Source organism: Hordeum vulgare, chromosome 2H (genome assembly GCF_904849725.1).
Source record: "Hordeum vulgare subsp. vulgare chromosome 2H, MorexV3_pseudomolecules_assembly, whole genome shotgun sequence".
NCBI lineage: Eukaryota > Viridiplantae > Streptophyta > Magnoliopsida > Poales > Poaceae > Hordeum > Hordeum vulgare.
The window spans coordinates 210,650,136-210,669,051 of record NC_058519.1 but is presented as its reverse complement, the minus strand read 5'-3'; the positions used below and the strand labels follow the sequence as shown (position 1 = coordinate 210,669,051).

The following is an 18,916-nucleotide window of genomic DNA, read 5'->3' as shown; positions in this document are numbered from 1 at the left end:
TCCTCGTGAGCAGCCCGGAATGAAGTTACTTTCCAGGCAAGCACCTGTGCTGAAGGACAGAGAAGACCACTCCTCGACCAAAAGACACCAACAGAAGTACCTCTAAGAGGAACGAGGACATCGAGGCTTAGAAGATGGTGAAACCATGGGCACTGTTCCACAGTGATGCCACTTTCGCCTACGATAATCTGGACATAATATATGCAAACCTTGATCTGCATCACTAATAGAGCAACCCTGTCAGTTATAAGAAATTGTGATGGCCACCACCGGTGGATGAGAACATCGCCATTTGGTCTGCCTCACCTTAGTGAGCTGGAAAACGGTTCTCTTCATCCCCCGCTCTAGGTGTCGATATCGCAATTAGTATGATTGACAGATCAGAGCTCTATCATGTCATGCAAATATCGGTGCATGAAGGTGTCCACGTGAGACTCTCAAAGCGTCGGAAGACAAGAAGACACTGACAAGATCATGAAGACAACAGAAGACCCTGTTAGTGACAGCTATGAAGAACCACCTTCGTCAGCAACTTCCCAGACGAGAAGACAACCAAAGTTCTTTACAACTCAAGCGAATTGCTTCAGCAAGCGACAACAAGAGGCGTGACAACACCCTGAGAAGTTCTAGAAGACTTAGCAGACTCCTCTCCGGAGCAAAAAGCAAGCACGTTTGTCGAGTCCCAGAACCTAGGATAGGATGAGTCATGAATTCCCTATGCGAAGTCGAGTCCGTGAAATGGTTCGGATGGATCATGTTGTGTGTTGCTTATTTTGTTGTGTATGCCTTGATATGAGTCGCGCTTTTGCTTAGGCAACAAGCATGTGGTTATATCACTTGTCTTATTCTGTTGTTCAAAACGATTTTTGGCACTTGTTTGAGTTGACTTTCCAATGCTTGCTTGATTGCAGTAAGAGCCTTAGATACTCCCCTCTGTGCTCTCTCTCTTTCTCTCACCTCTCTCGACGACTGAAGACAACAAGACAAGATGCACTAAGCATCCACTTCGAAGGACGGCTGACGTTGAAGACACTGACTATGCTATGCCTAATCGCAAGCAACCCGTAGGAGTCTGATTTTCCCCTCGAGATAGGAAAACCACACTAGACCAGACTAACCTCCACAAGCCTTGCCGGCTCAAATTTTCTGGTCACGTGTCTAGTACACGGACTTGCCATAACTCATGTAGGTCCCCGATAAACCCCGCTGAGCACCGGGTTCTTAATGGAACGAGTGATCACAGCAAGAAAGTATCCTTCAATCTTAAGCTACCACTGTAAACTTGATGCCATAAGAGGATCGTTCTCGGATATAGAATATTAGACTAAGATTGTTGTGATGACAATAGTTGTCTTGAGGATATAGCTAGACTATTTTGGTGGATCGTGAGACCCTTATAAAGGTAGATGAACTTGGTGGAACAAGTTAGTATAGTAGCATAACCTACATGATCCGGAGTAAGATTGGATTTAGTAGGACGATCATTATCGGGAACAACAATATTCTTGGTGGTATACATGACTTTAGCAAGTAGTTGGCATGATTCAATGCGTTTGCCATAATGACTTGGAGTATCAAGTAGACTTCTTATTGGATTTGAGTCTTGGATTTAAATAGGTAATCTTAATAGAGTATTGAGGATGACTGAAACCACATGGTTTGGAGTAAATTGGATGTAGTATGATAATCTCGATCATGATACCATGTTTCTCGGTGGATATAGAGTGCGTACACTTGGAGTTGTCAAATAGATTTACAACCTATGTAGTTAGGGCTTGGAGATTAGATGGCCATGATTATTGAAGTTGGTGGATATACTATGACGTAATTCTTGCAGTAATATGTGAATTATGAGGACTCTAGAGATCATGTAAAACCCATCAATGTTGGATTTGTAGGAGTGATAGGTCCAGTGATGATTGATCAGATTGATGGACCACTTGATCGGATTCATAGGAAGGGAAACAAGATATTGGATTGGTGTACTACGTGTTTCCTTAATATAGTAATGCAGTACCCTGTTCATTATATGATCTAGCTGGACATTGGATTTGTAGCGTCGCTGTGCAACCTTAGCAACTTATATACCCCCGAGGTTATTGCATAGTAATGCATGTGCATTTGGGGCTACACCATACTTGTAGTGTTTGGGTTTAGTTCTTTCTTCAACCCGGAGTTGACTAGCATGAGCGGTGTGGAGTTGACCCACGTGGGATGATATCCTTGACAAGATGAGGTGATGTTGTCTCAAGTTAGCGGTCGAACTACTGGGATCTAGGGAAAGTGCTTAGAGATAAGATGATAACTGTTGGCCACATCCTAAGTTCCTTGAGACCCTAAAGCTTCGTTGAGCCACAAGATGGACGGATTACGACCATAGAAGACAACTCTAAGTCGTTAAAATGTGGCCAGTACCCGCCCATAGCAAGTCCCCGTTCTCCTCACTGGACTCATGAGCATTGTGCTTACGTCGTGTTCGGGGAAAGTATGATGTCATCCTCACAGGCGACATACTTATTCACCAAGTAAGAGGAGGATCACCTTAGTCGTGTTCGGACAAGCCCCAGGAACGTCGATTGTTATGCCTCTCGAGGGTATGATGATATCTCGAGAAGGTGGACTTCTTGAAGCAGTCCCAATATGACAGAAGTCTAACCTACTCAAGTCAAGACAAAGAACCGCCACGGTTGAGTAGAAGACGACAACCACCGACCACGCACCGACCACATCAACGACGTCAAGAAGCCTCGACGATTCAAGATGACAAAGCCCTTGGACAAGTGAAAGAATCAGACGACCTTTCCTTGGTCCATATTAAGGACGCAAGTACTAGTAGGTCGTGGTGGAAACCTGCTGAAGGTGATTTCCGCTTGCCGAGTCGCAGACCTTGGGAACGGATGGCTGGTCTATACTCTTGGGTAGCCAGCTCGTCCAGAACCCCTCGCTAAACCTACCAGATGGCAGGACCTATTCTGAACTCTGAGCCTCCGAGCTTAGCCTCATAGGTGAGACCCAACCCGGACCCTTTCACGAGAAGCCTTCGAAGACCATTGCGACCATAGCCTGACTGTCGAAAGGGAGTCAAGGACTTCCCCATAAGCAGGAAGCTACACAAAGACTTTGGTAGTGCATTCTAACACAAGACATCTTGATGTCACTAACCGACATGCGAAGCCCCATGACCAGATCCCAGACATACCATCTTGCCACGTATTCTGACCTTGGGATACACTCGCAAGCGAGAACCTTGCACGGACTTAGTTCACCAAGCCCTTGACCTCAGTCAAGCCTAACTTATTGCCAGAACCCACCCACGATCAGGCAAGGAAGTGCGAACATTCGAAGTTGTATCATCAGGCACCTCAAGACCACAACAACAACATGGGGACATGAAGACTACCTCCGACTCAAGATTTTGTATCTCACCAACCCCTAGCCTAGAAATCTCGGGGACGAGATTTTCTTAAGGGGGTAAGGTCTATCACACCCAGTTATGGCCTCCCTAATTAATTAACTTATTTAAAAACTTAGGACCAATTAAATTTTTTTATGACTGCTTGTGATGCATGGAATGACTATTGTTTGCGTGTTGCTTGAGTGCATGTGATTGCTCCCCATTAATTCTTGCCATTCTCCTGATCACCTCCTCACTCCATGATCTCCTGCCTAATGATCATGCCATGTGTTTAGGATAAATATCTATTTTCACCAAATATTATTTTCTCCAAAAAGCATTTCTTTGAATTAAACTTTCAAACCCCTGAGATGAGGTTTGTACTACAAGTCCTCAAATTAGGGAATTTCTTTTGCACCAACACTTTTATTTAAAACCTATTATCAAAATGTCTTCCAAAAAACCATCATATTATTATTTTAAAAGTTATTTTATTGTTTTATTTAAAATCCTTTCTATGAGGCCAGAAAAGGACTCCTATGAAGGGAAGTTATTTTTATTGCTTCCAAAATATTTAAGAAAATTTAGGGGAACTCACTGGATATATTTATTCCATATTTATGAGTTTCAACACATGGTCATCTTCAAAATATTGGGCAAATCCCTCCAAAACCATTCCTGCCTATTTCAAGATTTTGGAATATTTCTATAAGAAATATTCTCAATAAATTCCAGTAAAATTCTAGCATGTCATATATGATATTCTTGATGATCTTGCCAAGTTTCCTTTTAATCCAAGTTGATTTGGTTCCCCTAATCACTCTAAAACCCTATCTATACAGAATCAAATTTGAGCAACTCTACATTGTGAAGTGTCTGCAATTGTGCTCAAATTTCGTGGACATGGTCTAATACTCCAATAAGGCATCCACACCAAGTGGTGCACCAAGGAGAATAGAAGAACATGTCCTAAGACCCTCAAAACCCTCTTTGTTGAATTGTGACTTTGGTAAACTTCGTTTTAAAGTTTCTCCAATTGACCTCAAACTTTTTGTGCATGCCTTAATGCTCGAATAATGCACCTACCATAAATATCGGATTTGTGGGAATTTATTTGAATAGGGTTCTAAGCAGAAACCCATTTCTGCACATTTCTAGGGTTTTTCAAGTCTACATTGGAAAACTCCTCCAACAAACCCCAAATTTGGTATGCAAGGCTATTTGCATATATTATTTTACCCTCTTAAGTTTCATAGCCATTGGATTCCATCTGATAGCCTAACCACAGATCAAACACCTTGTGTGCACTCACTAAACTGGCTTCTTTGACCCCTTCCAGTTTAAGCCTAGAGCTCAACTTTCTACCACAGCCTCACATAGTTACATTTTACCTCCAGTAACATTCCCATGGCCACTGGTCAATTATTGGAGGAGGACCCTTTGTAACTTTCTCTCATTTTCACCCTTGGTAGCACTGTTTTACCTCTCTTCTCATTCTTTTGCTTAAGCTATCACCCCCAATTATTTCCAGAGCCTCTCTAGGGTGTCAATGCATCATTTTAAACCAATAGATGGCATGCTCATGTGGGAGGAATGAGCAGCACCTCTTCAAGTTCATTTCTGGCTAGGATATAGCTTTGTACATCAAGTACAAGCTACCCTTCACTTCTTGAGCTCAAACTTGGCAGTGTTGTAGTTCTTGCATAGTTAACACTACCAGACATAATTTCTCCCCAACGCTCCCCTCCTAAGACCCATTTTTGTCAGCTCTAAGTTTGCTGTTAGAAACTTGGCAGCAGTCAAAACTAGTTCAAACCAACTCCACTAGTCACTAAACTCCAGAGTCCCTTTCCTGATAGCATGCCCCACCTCCCAGACAACTTTGACTGCTCATTTGAGTCATGTGGGCACCGGTGGCCTTGGTGACCACCACCCTGACATGCAAACCGGGTGCTCTTCACCTAGTTTCTCTCCTCCCGACTGTTTCTTGGCGAAGTAGGTTGTCCCAGCGTGTCTCAGAGCGTCCTTTGACCATTCCAAGCCACTCCCAATCACTAGCTACCCTCCAAACTCCCTCTGGGCGGCGTGGCATCCATGCACAGAGAGCTCCATGAGCTCCCGGGGCTCTCTCTTCTCTCCCCTCCAGTTGAAGCTCTCCCCGAGCCTCTTCTGCACCGGCACCTCTCCTCCTATCCCTTGGGCTCCTCCTGAGCTCCCCCTAGAGCCCCTTCTTCTCCCAAGCTTCCTCCTCTCCTCCCATGGCCGCCATGGCCAGCTTCGGCCATGATCGTGTCTGGGCTCTCTAGCCCCCTCTATCCATCCCTAGCTCGTCCAAGAGGATCCCGAGGCCGCCACGGAGCCGCCCCACTCCTCCTTTCCCCCTCTCAGCCGTCGGGGTGTCCTCCCCACGACTGCCACCGTCGGCCTCCGCCATGGAAGGGAACTCCCTCGCCCGGGGCTCCCCTCGTGCAGCTGGCTCCTCCTGGGGTGCTGGAGGCTTTGCCTCAAGCCCCTGCTGGCCGGAGGGCCGTCGGAGAGTGGCTGGAGCCACTGGATCCGGCCCCCTGCGTCGGCCGGCCCTTCCTTCTTGCGTGCCCAGATCGGGCGGGAGGAAGAGGAAGGACCCGACAAGTGGTCCCCCCTGTAAGCCTCCCCAGGCCGGGCCCTTGGAATAAGTGGTCGCGCCTGGCATGTGGGCGTTTCTCTGCGCGGGAGGAGTAAACAGCGCTAGGCGCCACCTGCGTGGCCTCCTCCCTGCCAGACCGAGCCTTTGGGCTGGCCCAGGGACTGTCTAACGCGGAGAGCGCTTGATAGCCAAATATGGAGGCCCTCCTTTCCTTTGTAATTATCGTTGAACTACAAAATTCTATATTAAATTCATTCTGACTCCTATTTCATTGATTCAAATTTATGCAGGATCCTAAAAATGAGGCCTATCCAAATAAGTGCGTTGCACATTTTTCCCTACCAACTTTCCGTGATCTTTTATTTAAAATCCCAATCTGGATATAAAATATCCCACCTTTCAAAAATTCCTAGCAGATTCAAATCAACTCCAAATGGAGTGATTCCAATTCCTAGGTCCTTCTAAAATCTTTCCCCATTTTCAGAACCCTGGTCAACATTTTTGTGTGGCTTACTTGTGTTGCAATAAATAAATAGCTCCTATTGCTATTTATTCCTCATTGTAAAATCTCTAGAATATTCATACCAACTCCAAATCCACTGAAACCACTTCTTAAATACTTCTAAAATCATGCTCTGTTAAATGGGTGCCACAACTCATTTTTAACAGAATGATTTCTGTTGGCTTCTTCAATGGTCACCTATATCTCCTTTCATCCATTAAAAATTCCGTGATGAAAAACCCCTTGGCAAGGATTCAGGTATTTTTCTTATGACCAGAGAGGTCCAAGAAAAATATAACTTCTATTTTTTTAGAACACTTTTATTTCTGCTTGATGTGTGGCTTACTGTGGTTGTTTTCCGATGATAGTTGACGGATAGAAGGAGTATGCGGGGACGGAGCAGAAGACCTCGAAGACCCTGAGGACATACGTGAGCAAGGCAAGCAGCCCTTTGACCATGACTTGAGCATATGAATTGATGCATGCTAGAATAGCAAGTACTTTTCCGTTGCATGTGATCATAATGCCAGTTCATCATTGGTGTCATGGTACCGAAGGCTTCTTCGAAGCACTTGCATGATGGTGATGTTATACATATGGCTCCTCGGAGCACAAGCATGATGAGCTTGATCCTACCATATATGAGGATCATGCTACTATCATGTTGACTAGTAGAGTTAGAGAACCATTGCATGAGCATGATGATGAGTTAAATCAAAGGTTTATGAAAAACCCCGTCGGGTGCCACTAATGCCCGAGGGTGATGATGAGATGGATGGCCACTTTTGGTGAAGTGGTGCACCGGTATTTTGTGTGAGTATGGTTTCGGAAATGGGATTAGATTTATGATGTGTCGACCGTCCCAACCTCACCTGTGCGACCATGTTACCCCTTTATGGGACAGGGCTTTGTTGATTACTCTGGTCGGTACTAGCAAAGAACCATATTACTAGTGGCGTGAGTGATTGTCGTCACTCTCGTGATGGGGTCGTGCCAGGAAGGGCGACTATGTCATTTTTATGAGTTCCTGGTACACCGTTGGTCCCCGCATGGTTGATACTGTCTAGAGTCGGTGCTCGTAAGACGTACAACATGTGGGCTGGGTACCAATCGAGTGGACCTCCTTGTTTAGTATCGTTAGGGGAAAGATAATGATCGGGTACTTACCTCAGGTATATGTGATATACCGTGAGTCGTGGATGACACGGAAGTTTCCCGATTCTCGTGGGTACAGCGCGCAACCTCTGCAGAGTGTCAAACTATTCGAATAGCCAAATCCACAGTCAAGGACAGTTGGGTAATCCTGCTTAAACTACGTCCTGATATTTCTGCATAAACCAAGTGTGTGTGAGTGTGTGTGGGTGTGGTGTTAAGGAAGGTGTTGCTTTGATAGCAATGATACGACCAATTCGGTGACTTGGCGTATAGGGTGAACCCGGATGGTTCAGCCCTCAACTGATATATTGAGGATAGGACCAAGTTCGGTGACTTGGCCTATAGGGTGAACCCGGATTGTTCAGCCCTCAACAGATATATTTGTATCTGTAACCTATTCTTCAAAAGTAATTCTTTAATTTGATGCATATTCATGATCATTCTACCCAGATGAGTTACACTAATGATGCATGATATTGTTATCCTTCACTTTTATTGTTCATGTCATGGGCTGTTTGCGAGTACATTCAAAGTACTCATTGGCTTGTCCCTGGTTATTTCATTGACCAGGTATGAAAGCACAGGATATTGTGGAGATTAACTCAGTGACGTTCTTGTGAGCTAGGACACTTCCCAGTCAGAATGCCTGTAGGTTAAGGCTCATGGCATGGGTTCACGCTTTCAACCAATAATTCTGCTATTGGTTCAGTTTCAAGTGTAGGCCTTTAAGGCCCTATATATGTAAGAATCTACCGAAGTGGTCATTTGTTGTATCAAACGGTATGTATGGATGTAAGACTCTTTTATTCGGTATCTGTGTTTGGTGAGCATTGATCTCTGGGATCACTGAGCACGGCGATTCTCGACTAGTAAGTCGGGGTCCCCACAGTTTGGGAGGAAAGGGCATGGGTTTCTGAACCCATGGTTCCCTTTCTTTACCATGCTTCCTAGCAGTGAAGTCACTCTTATCGTATCTCCTAGCCTTAGGCTGTGGGTTATCAAGATAAACAGGCTCAATCTCCACATCCTTATCATTGCTAGGTTGAGCATCATCATGAACATCACTATTGATATTATCATTAAGCTCATGTTCATCACCAGATTGTGTTTCAGCATCAGAGACAGAGACATCGTTTGGACTCTCAGGTGTAGCAGCAACAGGGTTGCTAGCATGCAGGTTCCTATCATCTTTCTTCTTCTTTCTAGGATGACTAGGTGCATTAGTGCTAACTTCTTGAGAATCTTGTTCAATTCTCTTAGGATGACCCTCAGGATATAAAGGTTCCTGAGTCATTCTACTGTCTCTCGTGACGACTCTAATAGAATTGTCATTAAACTCATTGAGCAAGTCATTCTGAGCCTTAAGTACTTGTTCCACGTGAGTAGTAACCATAGAGGCATGTTTACTCAGAAGCTTAATATCATTGACATTTTTGTCCACACAAGGACTTAAATGACTGAGCATACGAGCATTCTGTTCCAATTGTTTGCTAACATAATCGTTGAAGCTTTGTTGTTTGGCAACAAAGTTATCAAATTCATCCATGCATAGGCTAGCAGGTTTATCAAAAGGGATATCACTCTCATCGAACCTACGTAGAGAATTTACTTCTACTACCTGTATCAGGTTATCGAGACCATGGATCTCTTCGATAGGTGGTAGATTTTTGACATCTTCAGATTTAATGCCTTTCTCGTGCATAGATTTCTTAGCATCTTGCATATCTTCAGGACTGTGGAATAGAATACCTCTTTTCTTTGGGGTTGGCTTAGGAGGTGGTTCAGGAATAGTCCAAGCATTCGCATTGCACAAGATGTTATTCAGTAGAATATCAGCTTGTTCTACGGTTCGTTCCCTAAAAACACAACCAACACAACTATCTAGCTGGTCTTTAGAATCATCGGCAAGTCCATTATAGAAGATATCAAGTATTTCATTCGTCTCAAGAGGGTGATCAAGCAAAGCATTCAGTAGCTGGGTGAGCCTCCCCCAAGCTTGTGGGAGACTCTCTTCTTCAGCTTGAGCAAAGTTGTATATTTCCTGCAAGGCAGCTTGCTTCTTATGGACAGGGAAATATTTTTCAGAGAAGTAGTAGACCATATCTTCGGGGCTACGCACACAACCAGGAGTAAGAGAAGTGAACCAGCTCTTAGCATCATCCTTTAGCGAGAAAGGAAACAACTTGAGGATGTAGTAGTGGCGGATCTTTTCCTCACTAGTGAATAGGGTGGCTATATCGTGCAGTTTGGCAAGATGGGCTACAACCGTTTCAGACTCATAACCGTGAAAAGGATCAGATTCGACAAGAGTGATTAAATTAGGGTCGTTAGAGAATTCATAATCCTTACCGGTCACAAAGATAGGCGAAGTTGCAAACTTCGGGTCGTATTTCATCCTAGTGTTCAAAGATTTTTCTTTCCACTTGAGCAGTAGTTTCTCAACATCATAGCTATCCTCACACGCAAGAAAATCCTCAACTATCTCTCCCTCCATAACATAGCGCTCACACATAACAGGCAAAGTAGGTTCTACTTCAATAGTATCAGCAGTTTCAGAAGTATCATCACATCTAGCAGCAACTCTAGCAATTTGTGCATCAAGGAATGCACCTAGTGGCAAAGCAGTATCTAGCATAGCATCATCAGGCAAAGCAGTATCAAGCATATCATCATCAAGCAAAGCAGTATCAAGCATAGCATCATCATAAGCATCATGGGCAGCAGAAGTAGCATCAGCAAGCATAGGCGACATATCAAGATATCTAGCAGGAGGCCGTGTCGCAAACTTACTCATAACTGAAGGTGAATCAAGTGCAGATCTAGATGGCAGTTCCTTACCTGTCCTCGTAGTTGATGGCAAGATTTCTGTTCTTGGATCTTTCGGATTCCTCATAGTGACCAGCAGACGTCAATCCCAAGTGACTTAGAGAATATAGTTGTGCTTCCCCGGCAACGGCACCAGAAAATTGTATTGATAACCCACAAGTATAGGGGACCGCAACAGTTTTCGAGGATAGAGTATTCAACCCAAATTTATTGATTCGACTCAAGGGGAAGCGAAAGAATATTCTCAAGTATCAACAGTTGAGTTGTCAATTCAACCACACCTGAAAGATTTAGTGTCCGCAGCAAAGTATCAGTAGCAAAGTAGGGTGATAGCAGCAGTAGCAACGGTAACCAGTAGCAACAAAGTAACAACAGTAGCAACAGAGTAACAGTAGCAGCAAAGTAACGTAGCAAGGACGAGTAGGAAAAACTCGTAGGCATTGGATCGGTGATGGATGATTATGCCGTATGTGATTCATCATGTAAGAGTTATAACACGGAGAGATAAGTAACTAGCTCTTGTTCGTCAATCTAATGTAGGCATGTATTCCGTATGCAGTCATACGTGCTTAGGGAAAAGAACTTGCATGACATCTATTGTCCAACCCTCCTGTGGCAGCGGGGTCCTAATGGAAACTACGGGATATTAAGGTTCTGCATTTAATAAAGAACCGGACCAACGCATTAACACTTGGTGAATACATGAACTCCTCATACTATGGTCATCTCCGGGAGTAGTTCCGGCTATTGTCACTCCGGGGTTGCCGGGTCACAACACATAGTAGGTGACTACAACTTGCAAGATAGGATCTAAAACACACATATATTGGCAACAAGATAATAGGTTCAGATCTAAAATCATGGCACTCGGGCCCTAGTGACAAGCATTAAGCATAGCCAACGAATCTTGCCAGCTTAATTTTGTAGAGAAGCACTAAACTTCAAATGGTGAATGTGTTGCAAACATCCAACATGCTGGGAAAACTGCTAAAATACTGTGAGCTGACGTGAAACTCTTTGATGAGATCCATACTCAACATATCCATCATACCAATATGACCTTTTCGCCCACCTACTATCATGTAGCGACCATTTGAGGTGTATTCTAGAGTATAAGGACCAAGTTCTTCATAAAAAAGCTAGTTAGCTCCCTTACGATTTTCATAAATTATAAGGGAAGTTGATACTGAGCATTTATCAATGGGGAAATATAGATATAAGATATATATCTGTCAGAACATACAAGCACAGAAAAACACTCGCCTATCATCATGCAAATAAGTAAAACTGTTTAATGACAAAATTCTGATAGTGTCAATAACTCTATGTACACAATAAGAAGAGAATAAGTCTTACAAAGACAAACCAAATAAATATCAGGAAATAAAATACTTGAATTTGGAAATGCTAATCAGCTAACTGTACCACACAAGAACATAAGTATCATCAATGGTGTTTTACATCAACATCTGTATTGTATGTAGTTTTTATTGGTACTGGATCATGTAACAATTGTCGCACAGCTTCAGAGAACACAAAACAATTACATATTTACCAGGTAAGATCATATCAAATGGTTTTCTTGAACTCAAAATGTCAACGCTACTACCAAGGTCTTGCTGTCTATATCGATATGTCTTTTCCAAACCTTCAGGCTCCAAGTAGCCCCCCTCAATAGGTAAAAACCACTTCAAATTGAGTTAGCAACAAATCAGTAAAATTGAAAGTCTCCCATGTTTGCAAAAGTCAATTTCGAAATATGTTAAGTACGAAGATCAGGAAGCATAAGGTAAAAAAAGATACAGCAAGAAATTTCAAAGGGTCCAGTGGTATATTGCTACCAATAAGCACCATAAGTTTATGCAATAGTCCATCAAAGAGGCACCAAAATAATACTCCCTCCGTCCGGAAATACTTGTCATAAGAATGGATGTATCTAGATGTATTTTAGTTCTAGATGCATCCTTTTTTATTCATTTGTGCGACAAGTAATTCCGGATGGAGGGAGTACATATGTCGATCGTTACTCATGAGGTAGTATGAAATAACCTAAAGGAACTCCAAAAAGAGTATCACCAATACAGTAATTTTACTTCCTACACAATACATACATACGAAAAATACCAAGCAATCTTTCATTGACTGGCACCTCTTTGGGAAGAACACCAGATAAACCCATGTCACACTACACATGTGGGGTCAAACCTATAAATATAAGTCCATTACTTCATCCAAACAGATCCACATTATGCCAGTGAACAACTAAAGACCATTGGGAAACTCAAGATGAGCTATATGATAGAATACCATATTGTAGTAATTCAACAGTACAGAATACCAGATTCCATCGTATCATGCTCACTGTTATTCAGCTATTTATATGTGTTTGCCGCAACAAATTCAGAGACATTCTACACCAAATCCACACTACCGCACCTTTTCAGCCTGCGTAGCAGCTTTGGCAGATATTCCGATTAGCTTCTCTTTTCAAGCGACCTGCCCTTTCAATTTCTTATCACACAGAGCCTGCAACGAAATTGCATTGAAACAAAAAATGCCAATACACGCTTTTCAATCAGCAGAAATAGCAAAGCAACGAGCACTGGACTCAACGAGTACACTTGTAGGTCCTGGAGCATCTTCATCTTGAGGGTGATCTTTTCTCTTCTAACCTGTTGTATGAACCCACAATTGAGGACAACGAGTAAAAAATTGTACTGACAACTTTTCATTCAGACAGCTAAAAGAGACGCTTGAGAGTAAAATTTCAGTAGAAGTATTACCCTCTCAGCAAGGCTGTGGCTGTCGGTGGCCTGGCCTCTCCTGGCCCGGACGTGGACGTAGTCCCTGGGCGGCTCGTTCGCCGCCGACTGCTTGGACTTGGAGCCCTTTCCCTATTGGAAATATGCCCTAGAGGCAATAATAAATTAGTTATTATTATATTTCTTTGTTCATGATAATCGTTTATTATCCATGCTATAATTGTATTGATTGGAAACACAATGCATGTGTGGATACATAGACAAAACACTGTCCCTAGTAAGCCTCTAGTTGACTAGCTCGTTGATCAAAGATGGTCAAGGTTTCCTGACCATAGGCAAGTTTTGTCACTTGATAACGGGATCACATCATTAGGAGAATCATGTGATGGACTAGACCCAAACTAATAGACGTAGCATGTCGATCGTGCTATTTTGTTGCTACTGTTTTCTGCGTGTCAAGTATTTGTTCCTATGACCATGAGATCATATAACTCACTGACACCGGAGGAATGCTTTGTGTGTATCAAACGTCGGAACGTAACTGGGTGACTATAAAGATGCTCTACAGGTATCTCCGAAGGTGTTCGTTGAGTTAGTATGGATCAAGACTGGGATTTGTCACTCCATATGACGGAGAGGTATCTCGGGGCCCACTCGGTAATACAACATCACACACAAGCCTTGCAAGCAATGTGACTTAGTGTAAGTTGTGGGATCTTGTATTACGGAACGAGTAAAGAGACTTGCCGGTAAACGAGATTGAAATAGGTATGCGGATACTGACGATCGAATCTCGGGCAAGTAACATACCGAAGGACAAAAGGAATGACATACGACATTATATGAATCCTTGGCAGTGAGGTTCAAACGATAAGATATTCGTAGAATATGTAGGATCCAATATGGGCATCCAGGTCCCGCTATTGGATATTGACCGAGGAGTCTCTCGGGTCATGTCTACATAGTTCTCGAACCCGCAGGGTCTGCACACTTAAGGTTTGACGTTGTTTTATGCGTATTTGAGTTATATGGTTGGTTACCGAATGTTGTTCGGAGTCCCAGATGAGATCACGGACGTCACGAGGGTTTCCTAAATGGTCCGGAAACGAAGATTGATATATAGGATGACCTCATTTGGTTACCGGAAGGTTTTCGTGCATTACCGGAAAAGTTTCGGGCTCATCGGTAGTGTACTGGGAGTGCCGGGAGGGGTGCCGAGGACCATCAGGAGGGGTGTCACGCCCCAAGGGGTCTCATGGGCTATGGGAAGAGATAAAACAGCCCCTAGTGGGCTGGAATAAGTTCCGACTAAGGCCCATAAGGTTTGAGAAGGAAAAAACACAAGGTGGAAAGAGTTTCAAAGTGGGAAGGTGGAATCCTACTCCAAGTAGGATTGGAGTAGGACTCCTCCACCTCCAATTTCGGCCAAACCTTTAGGTTTTGAGGCTGCATCCTCCCCTCCCTCTCTCCTATATATAGTGGGGTTTTAGGGATGATTTGAGACAACTTTTGCCACGGCAGCCCGACCACATACCTCCACGGTTTTACCTCTAGATCGCGTTTCTGCGGAGCTCGGCCGGAGCCCTGCTGAGATTAGATCACCACCAACCTCCGGAGCACCGTCATGCTGCCGGAGAACTCATCTACCTCTCCGTCTCTCTTGCTGGATCAAGAAGGCCGAGATCATCGTCGAGTTGTACGTGTGCTGAACGCGGAGGTGCCGTCCGTTCGGCACTAGATCGGAGCGGATCGTGGGACGGATCGCGGGACGGTTCGTGGGACGGTTCGCGGGGCGGATCGAGGGACGTGAGGACGTTCCACTACATCAACCGCGTTTCTTAACGCTTCTGCTGTGTGATCTACAAGGGTACGTAGATCGAAAATCCCCTCTCGTAGATGGACATCACCATGATAGGTCTTCGTGCGCGTAGGAAAATTTTTGTTTCCCATGCGACGTTCCCCAACAGTGGTATCAGAGCTAGGTTCATGCGTAGATGTCTTCTCGAGTAGAACACAAAAGTTTTTGTGGGCGGTGATGTGCGTTTTGCTGCCCACCTTAGTCTTTTCTTGATTGCGCGGTATTGTTGGATCGAAGCGGCTCGGACCGACATTACTCGTACGCTTACGAGAGACTGGTTTCATCGCTACGAGTAACTCTGTTGCTCAAAGATGACCGGCGAGTGTCGGTTTCTCCAACTTTAGTTGAATTGGATTTGACCGAGGAGGTCCTTGGATGAGGTTAAATAGCAATTCATATATCTCCGTTGTGGTGTTTGCGTAAGTAAGATGCGATCCTACTAGATACCCATGGTCACAACGTAAAACATGCAACAACAATTAGAGGACGTCTAACTTGTTTTTGCAGGGTATGCTTGTGATGTGATATGGCCAACGATGTGATGTGATACATTGGATGTGTGAGATGATCATGTTGTAATAGTTAATATCGACTTGCACGTCGATGGTACGGCAACCGGCAGGAGCCATAGGGTTGTCTTTAAACTAACGTTTGTGCTTGCAGATGCGTTTACTATATTGCTAGGACGTAGCTTTAGTAGTAATAGCATGAGTAGCCCGACAACCCCGATGGCGACACGTTGATGGAGATCATGGTGTGACGCCGGTGACAAGAAGATCGTGCCGGTGCTTTGGTGATGGAGATCAAGAAGCACATGATGATGGCCATATCATGTCACTTATGAATTGCATGTGATGTTAATCCTTTATGCACCTTATGTTGCTTAGAACGACGGTAGCATTATAAGGTGATCTCTCACTAAAATTTCAAGACGAAATTGTGTTCTCCCCGACTTTGCACCATTGCGACAGTTCTTCGTTTCGAGACACCACGTGATGATCGGGTGTGATAGACTCAACGTTCACATACAACGGGTGCAAAACAGTTGCACACGCGGAACACTCGGGTTAAGCTTGACGAGCCTAGCATGTGCAGACATGGCCTCGGAACACATGAGACCGAAAGGTCGAGCATGAATCGTATAGTTGATATGATTAGCATAGAGATGCTTACCACTGAAACTATTCTCGACTCACGTGATGATCGGAATTGAGATAGTGGATTTGGATCATGTACCACTCAAATGACTAGAGAGATGTACTTTTTGAGTCGGAGTTCTTGAGTAATATGATTAATTGAACTAATTTTCATGAACATAGTCTAATGGTCTTTGCGAATTACGATGTAGCTTGCGCTATAGCTCTACTATTTTTATATGTTCCTAGAGAAAATTTAGTTGAAGTTGATAGTAGCAAACTTTGCAGAGTATTGTCCTCGTTGCTGCGCAGAAGGCTTATGTCCTTAATGCACCACTCAGTGTGCTGCACCTCGAGCATCGTCTGTGGATGCTGTGAACATCCGACATACACGTTTCTGATGACTACACGATAGTTCAGTGCAAAATACTTAATGGCTTAGAAGCAAGGCGCCGAAGACGTTTTGAAACGTCACGGAACATAAGTGATGTTCTAAAGAGATGAAATTGTGATTTCATGCTTGTGCGAGTGGATATTGACCGAGGAGTCTCTCGGGTCATGCCTACATAGTTCTCGAACCCGCAGGGTCTGCACACTTTAGGTTCGACGTTGTTTTATGCGTATTTGAGTTATATGGTTGGTTACCGAATGTTGTTCGGAGTCCCGGATGAGATCACGGACGTCACGAGGGTTTCCGAAATGGTTCGTAAACGAAGATTGATATATAGGACGACCTCATTTGGTTACCGGAAGGTTTTCGTGCATTACCGGAAAAGTTTCGGGCTCATCGGTAGTGTACTGGGAGTGCCGAGGACCATCAGGAGGGGTGTCACGCCCCAAGGGGTCTCATGGGCTATGGGAAGAGATAAAACAGCCCCTAGTGGGCTGGAATAAGTTCCCACCAAGGCCCATAAGGTTTGAGAAGGAAAAAACACAAGGTGGAAAGAGTTTCCAAGTGGGAAGGTGGAATCCTACTCCAAGTAGGATTGGAGTAGGACTCCTCCACCTCCAATTTCGGCCAAACCTTTAGGTTTTGAGGCTGCCTCCTCCCCTCCCTCCCTCCTATATATAGTGGGGTTTTAGGGCTGATTTGAGACAACTTTTGCCACGGCAGCCCGACCACATACCTCCACGGTTTTACCTCTAGATCGCGTTTCTGTGGAGCTCGGGCAGAGCCCTGCTGAGATTAGATCACCACCAACCTCCGGAGCACCGTCATGCTGCCGGAGAACTCATTTACCTCTCCGTCTCTCTTGCTGGATCAAGAAGGCCGAGATCATCGTCGAGTTGTACGTGTGCTGAACGCGGAGGTGCCGTCCATTCGGCACTAGATCGGAGCGGATCATGGGACGGATCGCGGGACGGTTCGTGGGACGGTTCGCGGGGCGGATCGAGGGACGTGAGGACGTTCCACTACATCAACCGCGTTTCTTAACGCTTCTGCTGTGTGATCTGCAAGGTTACGTAGATCGAAAATCCCCTCTCGTAGATGGACATCACCATGATAGGTCTTCGTGCGCGTAGGAAATTTTTTGTTTCCCATGCGACGTTCCCCAACATGCCCTTGGCCTGCTTCCGGCCCCTCTCCCCGTCGGCCAACCCGTCGATGGCCGTGGCCGCCTCCTCCTCCACCTTGGGCCTCACTGTCTCGTCCTCAATTTTGCATTTCTTCGAGTCCGGCCCCGTCGCCTCCCCCATCTGCAAACCAAATTCCGGTGTCACCTTCAGGTAGAACCTTAACCAACCAGCAAGCTAATGCAAGGTAGAATTTTCTCAACAACCGAAAGAAAAAAAGTCGATGGAAACAAAGCACACCTTGGCGATGATGGCCGCGACCTCCTTGCCCTTGGCGGCGCCCGCGGCGGGCGCCTTCCGCTTCTTGGCATTCGCGCCGTACGCCCACGCCGGGTCGGAGATGGAGGAGCCCTCCCTGGACGCGGCGGAGAGCTCGCCGCCCCCCCCCCTCCGCGGGCCCGAACTGGCCGCCGTTTCAGAAGCCGTGCATCCCGGTCGCCCGGTCCCCGAACATGGCGGCGAGCCCGGCGGCGCCCGCGCCGCCGGTGCCGCAGAGCGTGTCGAAGGAGCCGACGTTGAGGCCTGGCACGTCGAAGTCGAGCCCCGCGGTGCCCGCTAGCAGGCTGGAGACGTAGTCGCCGTCCATCTCCCTGGCCGGCCGACCGACCGATGGAGGAGCAGAGGAGAAGATGAGGACGAGAGGAACTGGTCGACCTGCCTGACCGGATCGTCGGCCTGCTGCTGCTGCTGCGCGTCCGGCTGGTGGTCGTCGGCGAGGTCGGGCGAGGAGGAGACCCTGCGCACCGAGGAGTTGGCCGAGGAGGAGGAGGAGAGGAGCACAGAGACCCTGGCGGTGGTGGTGGTTCGGGCCGGGGGAGGAGAGGATGAGGACGAGAGAGGGCTTGCTAGGTTTGGGGTCGTGGGTGGCAGGGAGATTTTTTTTGCAAAACTACTAATGGCGCACCACCAGCTGGTGCTCCATTACTAACCAGGGTTACTAATGGCGCACCAACTGGTGGTGTGCCATTAGTAGTTTTCAAAAAAAAAATTGTAGTAGTGGCGCACCACCTACAGATGCGCCATTAGTAACCCTGGTTACTAATGGTGCACCAGCTGGTGGTGCGCCATTAGTAGTTTTGCAA

The 18,916-nt window shown here is 45.4% G+C and overlaps 1 pseudogene; it reads right to left on the bottom strand.

Moving 5' to 3' along the window:
• Positions 1-13,007: 13,007 nt before the first annotated feature.
• LOC123426153 lies at positions 13,008-18,420 on the bottom strand (annotated as a pseudogene).
• Positions 18,421-18,916: the final 496 nt, after the last annotated feature.